We start from the raw sequence: 9,024 nt of genomic DNA, 5'->3' as shown, positions 1-9,024 counted from the left end.
GCACGTTGAAATGACTGAGGCAGTCAAGTGCCCCCAAGGAACCTGAGTCTTAAAGAGAGATCCAAAAGTAGGGAATGTAGTAGGAATTAAGCATTAGAGGCTGCTCGTGAGTATTCCGTTTGGCTCTCCAGAGCTAATACAGTTCCTGTCCTGCTTGAGGCCAGCTGTTTATCTCATCCTTTAATTTTTTTAATTATCCAATTTACTACAACTAAACAAGTTGTGTTTACTTATTTGTTTGATTCTACAGTTTTATTAATGTTCTTCATCAAAGAAACTTAACTGATATAGTCTGTAAGATGAAATTAACAGATATAGGTAAGACTACATCCGGCATCAAAAATGTATCTTCTTTTCCAGTTTTCATATAACATTTATAAAAATTAACCATAGATCAGAATAAAAAAAATCTCAATATAATCAACACTTTAAGTCAAATGATTAAAAAACCTAAAATTTAATGATGTAAAAGATTAATCCTGAATTTATAGATCACTGTCAACCAAAATGTGATTGAAGACAAAAATCACTCTCACATTTATGGATTCTACTTTACATCATTTATTGAATGCCCACCATGTGCCACCACACCAGCCATTGATTAAAGCTTTTTATTAGATCAACCTCCTTAAATTCCTAGTGAAAGAAAAAAGCATTTATTAAATGCTTGCTGTATGCCAAACACTGTGCCAAACTCTACACCCATTTTTCCATGTAATCCTCACAACAATCCCAATGAGTTAGAACACACTAATCCCACTTTACTGATAAAACTGGTACTTAGGTAAGTCACTTGCCAACTCCATACCATTTCAACCTGCAAAATTAAAGTCAGGTCTGCGTGACCATGACCACAGAAACTTAGTTCTTCTCACTACACCATTAACTGGATTCGTGCCATCACTAAAACGCAAAATCTGTGAAAGAAACATCAGCCCTGGTGACCAGAAAGAGACTGTGGGACACCTGATTCTCACAAACAAGACTAATGTCACATAAGCAACAAACGTGCTGCCTTTCTATTTTTCTCCCCTTCTCCTTCTTTCCTGCACATATACATACCTACTCATTTGCACAACTCAATTAAGTACTCTTTATGCTTTGTATGCAACAGCACTGTGCTAGCCACACAAGTGGAAGAGTGAATAAGGAAAATAACATCCTGCCTGCCACAATTAATCTGGACATCTTTATTGGGAAGAGTGAGGATCTCAACAAGAAACCACAAACATCTCTTGGAAAATACAAAGTATTATTTGGAACTCAAAATACCCGGTAAGTGAAAAGTGAAACAGGAATAATCCATATTTTTATGCCTAAGACTCCTGAAGTATAGATGTATGAAATACCTTGCTCAAGGACCCATTAAACCAAACAGAGTCCTCTTGGATGGTAGAACTGGGCTTTATATATATGTCCTCCAACGGTTGACGTTGGGTCTTCCATCCATGGCTCCTCTATTTTCCCCCATTTTCTTCTCTGACCTAAATCTTGACACTAGTCTTTTTACTGAAATAACCGATGGCAAATCTCAGCTGGAGAGTTGGAGGAAGAACTAATGAGGAGCATACATCACTCTGAAGCATGCTGGCATTCTTGGTGTCTACTCTTTCCAACTCTAACTGCTGCTCATACTGTTCCTCACAGCCTGCTTTCCTACTCCTGGAAAAGACTCCTTCTGAGATGCTACTTTTCTCCCTCTCCTTGATTTTGGTGCTTGGCCCTGAGAACAGCTACCAGACTAATTTAAAAGCCGGCTGTTCAAGTTAAGAAGTGCATACAAATGCATGTGCCTGTGTATGTGCGTGTGTGTCTGAGGTGGCAAGAGGAGGAGGGGAGAGGCGGACAGAGATAGCAAACTAAGGAAAGAGAAAATCTGGTTAAAAATTAAAGTATAAAAAAGTTATCCATTTTTATTTTAACCTGAGGCAAGTCACTGCAGTCATAATTCCTGGGTTTCTTCTAGCTCAGAGAGTCGATGGCTCAAAATTCACTCTGTATGAAGCAATGCCTACTTCTGCCGGTGTTACCCCAGGTACTGCTGTGAACTTGACATAGGAATGGCTGGAGTAGTTGGAAAAACCTTAAGAGTCTTGCCAACTCATCCAGCATCTCCCCCCAGGGTCCTTACACCATACCCAGTTCCCTCTACTTGGTGATTCCCTCTAGACTTGCAGGATTATTGATTGAGAGAGAACTAGAGAGGACAGTTAGTCCAGTGATTTTCATACTTTAATGTACAAACAAATCTCCTGGGAGTCCTCCTAAAATGCAGACTCAACCCAGGAGGCCTGGGTTGGGCCCTAAATTCTGCATTTCTAACATAACATCGATGCTACTGGTCTCTGGGGAACACTGAGTAGTGAAAAGTTCATTCATCTTTGTCTGACTTATAATGCTTTCTAGCAACTCTGAAAGGTCTCCAGTCTCCCTAAATATCTTCCCTGTGAAGGGGTTCCTACCTCTCACAGAGCTTCCTTTATTTTTCTTCAGAGAATTCAAAAAACCGTTAGAAATCTCATTATTTTAGGGGTATCTGGGTGGCTCAGTGGGTTAAGCATCTGCCTTCAGCTTAGGTCATGATCTCAAGGTCCTGGGATGGAGCCCCGCATCGGGCTCTCTGCTCAGCAGGGAGACTGCTTCTCCCTCTCCCTCTCCCTGCCTCTCTGCCTACTTGTGATCTCTCTCTCTCTCTCTCTCTGTCAAATAAATAAATAAATAAATAAATAAATAAATAAATAAATAAAATCTTTAAAAAAAAAAAGAAATCTCATTATTTTAACTCAATATTCACTGTTTGTAGCATCTTTACCTGGCTCAAAGAAGCTACATGGGAAATATTTAATCCATCTTCCACATGACAGTCTCTTAGAGATGTGCAAACTGCCCTACCAAAGCACTTGCTCCCCAAAGCCAAATCTTTCCTGGGGTTTTGCGCTACCACATTTATGATTTCTAATCTCCTTACTATTTGGTTGCCTTCATCGGACTTTTCACAAAATTCCAACAATTTACTAGGGTGTCATCCTTTAGTGTCTGTTTCTGTGGTATTTGCAAAAGTCTAGTTCGCTGTTTCTTATTTAATTAAGCAAACTGTGTGAAAAGGCATTTCAAAGAAAAAAATGGAAATGGCCATTAAACATTAAAAGTGTCATCTATCTTAAACCCAAATAAAACAATACTGTACCCCAAAAGGGAATCTTTGCTAATGTCTAGTGTTGGCAAGGTTTTGGGGGCACCCATATGCTCTGTCACCACAGAGGAACTCTGAGTTTAAATAGCCTTTTTCAGAAAACTAGAAAGTGAAAGATGTGTTTAATTTTTTTATGTCTCTAACACAGGTTTAAAAAGGGGAGTTACTGGAGTGCCTGGGTGGCTCAATGGGTTAAAGCATCTGCCTTTGGCTCAGATCATGATCTCAGGGTTCTGGGATCAAGCCCCACATTGGGCTCTCTGCTCAGCAGGGAGCCTGCTTCTCCCCGGCCTCTCTCTGCCTACTTGCGATCTCCATCTCTCTCTCTCAATGTGTTAAATAAATAAATTAAATCTTTTTAAAAAATCTTTAAAAAAAGGGGACTTACCAAAAAATATATTTAGGGTTAATTCTTTTTAATCATTTCTCTTTGACCCAGGATCTCTACTTATATGAATCTAGTATTGGAAATATTTTCATTTTAGTCATTTATCCTTTATCCTACATTTGATAGCACTACCATAACTACTATGAGGACTCCTTCCATTAGGAATACTAATAATAGCTATCTCTAAGTGAGCACTTCCATATGCCAGACAAACAGGTGAACTCATAGATCCTTTTGGTAAATACTGCTATTGTTTCAGTTTTTACGGAGGTAGAAATTATGACTCAGGAAAGTCCAGAATTTCTCAAGGTCACATAGTCAGGAAGTAACAGGCCTGGGCGCTCAGTAGTCCTGTTGACCATATCCCCTACCTCTATCTCCTCCCACCACCTCCACTGCCACCATCTGAACCCAGGTGACCGTCACCTCTTACTTGGATTAATGAAACAGCCTGTATCCCCTCATCTTCTCTACCTCCAACCATTTCTTCACTGTAGCCAAAAAGGATCTTCCTGAGGATTCTGTCCTGTTTAGAATGTATATTTCATTGGCTTTTTTTAATAGCAAAAGGAACAAACAAAGCCCTCAGTGTGGCCTACAGGTCCCTGCATGGTCTCCTTCTCACAATATGCCCCACATGCCTCCTACTCATGGGTACTAGACTCTCCCTCATAGTGGACTCACCCCATCACCACAGGATATTTGCACATGTTTTTCGCTTTGTCTGGAATGTTCTTCTCCCAACCTCCATCCCTAAAACCTCATAGTAGTTTCTTCTTATCTCTCAGATCTTAGAACCAGATCACATCTTGTAGCTTTATTTATAAAGTATCTCTTTTGTGTAACCATGCTATGATCTTGTATTATTTATTAGTGAATTAGTCTGTCTTTCCAAATGGACCACAAAAAAAACTCTGATTATTTTTAATCACAACACCTTCTACAGTGGCTGGCATGCTGAATGGTGCCATCTACAAGTAACCCTTTATATAAATAGCACTAAATGTGGCAAACTGCCACTTACTTTATTCTGTGAACTAATTTATAAGAGAACAATATGGATGTGCTTCTATGTAAAAGCATTTTGACAGGTTCTATTGACTTGGATGCATAAAATTTTATTTTTTAACTTAAATAAGGAGTCCCCTAAAACACGATTCCCAGAATTGAGTGCATGCCTGTCAGCTATGAACTGACCTTTGGGTGAATATATTGTGTCCACAGGAACACTCTATTTGGAAGTAGATAGCCCTGAAATACAAGGCCCAGTAATTCATATAAGAATAAAATGGAATTTGTTACATGGTAATTCTGAATCATGATCTGGGGCAAAGTCCTTGCACTGAAATAGCAAAGGGTCAAGTCTGCTTGGATCCAAATAAGTTCCAAACCATCCAAACAGGATAGTCTGTTTCCCGGAATTGATAATAATTAACTATGTGAATTTGTGGGACATCTAACCTTTCTAAATCCTGTATTTTCTCATCAGTGAAAGAATAATAATAAAAATACCTCCCCAATGGGTTTTTTCAAGGATTGTATTAGAGAATTCAAATAAAGTGCTATTGGAAGAGGTTGTCAAGAGGATGTGATCACCAGTTGACCCATGAGCTGGAACCCAGGTAATTAGAGGCTCCTTACCCCCTCTCCTGTCCTCAGAATATATGTTCTGCCCACCATCTCCACACTGACAGCTGTTCTAAGAGCACAGCACTGAGAGATGAAGGCATTTCTGAGACATCTAGACAGTACGTGACTGAACCCAGTAAAAGCCCCTCTATAAACTTCTAAGATTCTGGCAGGCAAGGGCAGAAATCTATTTGTCTTGTAGGCACCCATGACAAGACTTGTACATACATGCCACCTACCAATCTGGAATGTTCTGCCTCATTCTTCAGTCTCTCCTTGCTCTCCATGTATGGAAACCAGTGTACAAATCAAAAGCACTTAGATGATTCCTGGCACACAGTTAACACTCAATCATGGAAGTTGGCACTGCTACCACTGCTAATGATGACAAAGATGATGATATTTTGCCCTCAGAAAGGAGAGAAGCTTAAAGGAGTGACATTTTAAACATTATTGGGGCAGGACTTTTAGCCAATGGGGACTTTCATCTCCCTTGAAAACATGCTGTATTGTCAGGTGCTGACTTTCCCTGAGTCACATTCTGATCTGCAGAGAAAATTGTCTATTCTGGATGCTGCTCAGGTATCTATGTTCATAAAGATGTAATTACTAAAGGCTCCATCTGCTGGTGGTTTAAGCACCCAAGTCATTCTTTGTTTCCAGTAAATATAAGTCATTGAGATAGAAGTGTAGACTTCATTCTATTTCCATCAAAGAGCTTTGAAAGAAATCAACAACCACCATGATTCTCTTCCTAAATACATGACCTCTCCTGCCACAGAAGACCCCACTGACTTTCTGGGAAATTGTGAATCCAGAGAAGTGTCTGTGAAAATTAGTCTGATCAAGGATCTCTTCTCCTTCCTCTTTTATAAATCAGCCAACGTGCACACCGTTGGGCACGTTGCAAAGACGCAAAGATGAAAAGAGATCCCACCTCACAAGATTATTGTAAAGATTACATATCCTAATACATGTAAGATGCTTCAAGTATAATTGGGAAGAAAAAATGATCAACAAATGTCAGCTATGGTATATCTTTTATTTTTATTTTTTATTTTATTTATTTCAGGTGTTCCAAAATTCAGTGTTTATGCACCATATCCAGTGCTCCATGCAATACGTGCCCTCCTTAATACCCACCACCAGGCCCACTCACCCCTCTCCCCTCCAAAACCCTCAGTTTGTTTCCCAGAGTCCACAGTGTCTCCTGGTTTGTCTCCCCCTCCAATTTCCTGATGCTACTGGTACCCTCACACCACATCCCCTAAGCCCACCTGATTTAAGCCGCAGCTACCAAGAGTAGCCCTATGCATGTTCAGACTTCACCTCTGCTGGTAGAGTTGCTCCATAAGTTCATGCTACATTTTTGTTTTCCTATCCCATAACCTTCTCTGACAACATGGGAGCTTGTTCAGCTCTCAGTTTAGAGATGGAGGGGGGTTACTGTCCCCAGGAGCAACCTTCAAATAATAGGACAGGAACCGGTGGATAAATCCTAAGCTTCTTTTCACTCAGGTGAAAGGTTTTCTGTTTGATTATCGGGAAATTCCAGGGGAATTCTCCCCCCTATTGTGGCTTCCTTGGGTTTTCTACACATGAGCTTCCCCCTGTCTCCTTAGATGTCATCCAAACATATTGTCAGATATTTGACAGTGACCCTCATATCCCACTTTACTCTTCTGAGTCTTCTTCAGGCAAAACATTCCCAACCTTCATCCTGTCTTCATGATACTGAACCCCTGATCCATCTCACTGGCTTCACATAGCTAAACAGTGCAGATCCAGACCCAGGTGATCTGGGGAATAGACGTGCATATACTTTCTTATCAGCTACTTTGACTTGCTCTCCTGTACTATTGGTTCATTAAAACTGAGAAGTCAGGGCACCTGGGTGGCTCAGTCATTAAGCTTCTGCCTTCAGCCCAGGTCATGATCCCAGGATCCTGAGATCCAGCCCCGCATAGGGCTCTCTGTTCAGTGGGAAGCCTGCTTCTCCCTCTCCTACTCTCCCTGCTCGGGTACCCTCTCTCACTATGTCTCTCGCTGTCGAATAAATAAAATCTTTAAAAAACAACAACAACAACAACTGAGAAGTCTTTTTCACATAAACACTCCCAATCATATCTCCAGATTTTAAATCTGTCAAGTCTTTTTGACCCTAATAAAAATATACTTCTATTATTAAATTATTATTTTACTACATATCTTACTATTAAATCCTTATCTAAAATGCTATTCTATTTTAAATAATATGTCTTGAACATTTCATCAGAAGCTATTTCACTCTACTAACAATCCTGTAAGGCAGTATTGCTAATTTATTCATTTGCTGATGGGATAACTGAGACTCACGGAGGCTAAATAAGTTCCTCATGGTTACTCAGCGAAAAGAAGTCATGCTCAGGATGTGGACCCCAAGCCTGCACTATCCCCTCTATCCCCTCTACATCATCTCCCCGCACCAATCTCTTACGCATCCCTTACTAGACACCGTTCTATTTGATTAAACCCCCGTCACAATAGAGAGATGCCTTTGACTCTTTAATTTGTTGTCCCATATATTGTGTATTTTCCCCAGCGTGGATCCTAGAGTGAGTACAGCACGGGAAGATCCTCCAGCTGGCCAATGATAAATCTGTAGTGTGAGTGAGAAATAAATCTTTACTGTTTTAAACCACAGAGATATCATCTCTTAGAGCAGCATAAACTGCCCCATTTTGACCAAGAGATTATTTTTGGACTTGACCTCTTGACCTCTTTAGTCTTAGTTTTATCATTCAATTTAAAAATAAAAGGGGAAATAACATTTGGTGAACATCTCTTAAGTATAAGATGGTTTAATATAACTACTCTCATTTAATCTTCTCAACAACTATATATGGTACCATACCTTGTAAAAATAATCCCACACTCAGATATCTCCCAAATCTACTGTTACCATAGTAATCCAAGCCATTATTATTTCTTTGACTATTACACCAGCCTCCTGCCTGTTAAAACTTCACCTTTCTTAATTCTGCTCAGAACTTTCCAAAGATTTCTTTCTGCAGTCTGAATCAGACTGAAGCTCTATATTGTCCTAGAAAAACTTACATGATCTGGTCCCCACCAGTCACTTCAAGCTAATCACTCATATCCTCCTGTCCACTCATTAAGTCCCATCTACATTTGTCTTCCTGATGTTTCTGAAATGCATCAGGCTTGTAACTGCCTCAGGACTTTTGCACTGGCTATTACTTTTGCTGTGAATGCACTTCCCTTAGCTCCATTATGACTGACTTTTCATCATTCAGACCTCAGTAAAAACATCTCCTGATGTAAGATTTCTTTGACCACCTTTGATAAAAGAACACCTCCAGCCTTACCTTTGTATCATCCCGTACCTTTTCCCCTCACAACACAAATTATTATCTTTAATCATATTATGAATTTACTAGTTTGCTTGTATATTTTAAGAATTCCCTATTGTAAGAAAAATACCAAGTGACGGAGATTTTTGTCTGGCTTGTTCACTGATGCTTCTACAAAGCCTAGAACATTGCCCGATACATGGTAAATCCTCAAGAACCATTTGTTGAATGAAATAGAGTGAATGAATCTATAATTCACAGATAAGGAAATGAGGCTGGCAGAGTTTGAGTGACATTCCCAGTGTCTTACAGGATTTCTACGAATGGGACTGATTTTAAACCCCAGGGCCTGTTAGGATAGCAAGGCACTACCCAAAGACTCTGAAGTGACAGACAGCAGGCAGGGCTAGATGATGTGCATGTGTTTGTTCAGGCTTTGGATTCTATTGTGGCTAGAGTCG

The sequence above is a fragment of the Mustela lutreola genome, chromosome 5 (genome assembly GCF_030435805.1).
Source record: "Mustela lutreola isolate mMusLut2 chromosome 5, mMusLut2.pri, whole genome shotgun sequence".
NCBI lineage: Eukaryota > Metazoa > Chordata > Mammalia > Carnivora > Mustelidae > Mustela > Mustela lutreola.
This window is presented reverse-complemented; position numbering follows the sequence as displayed.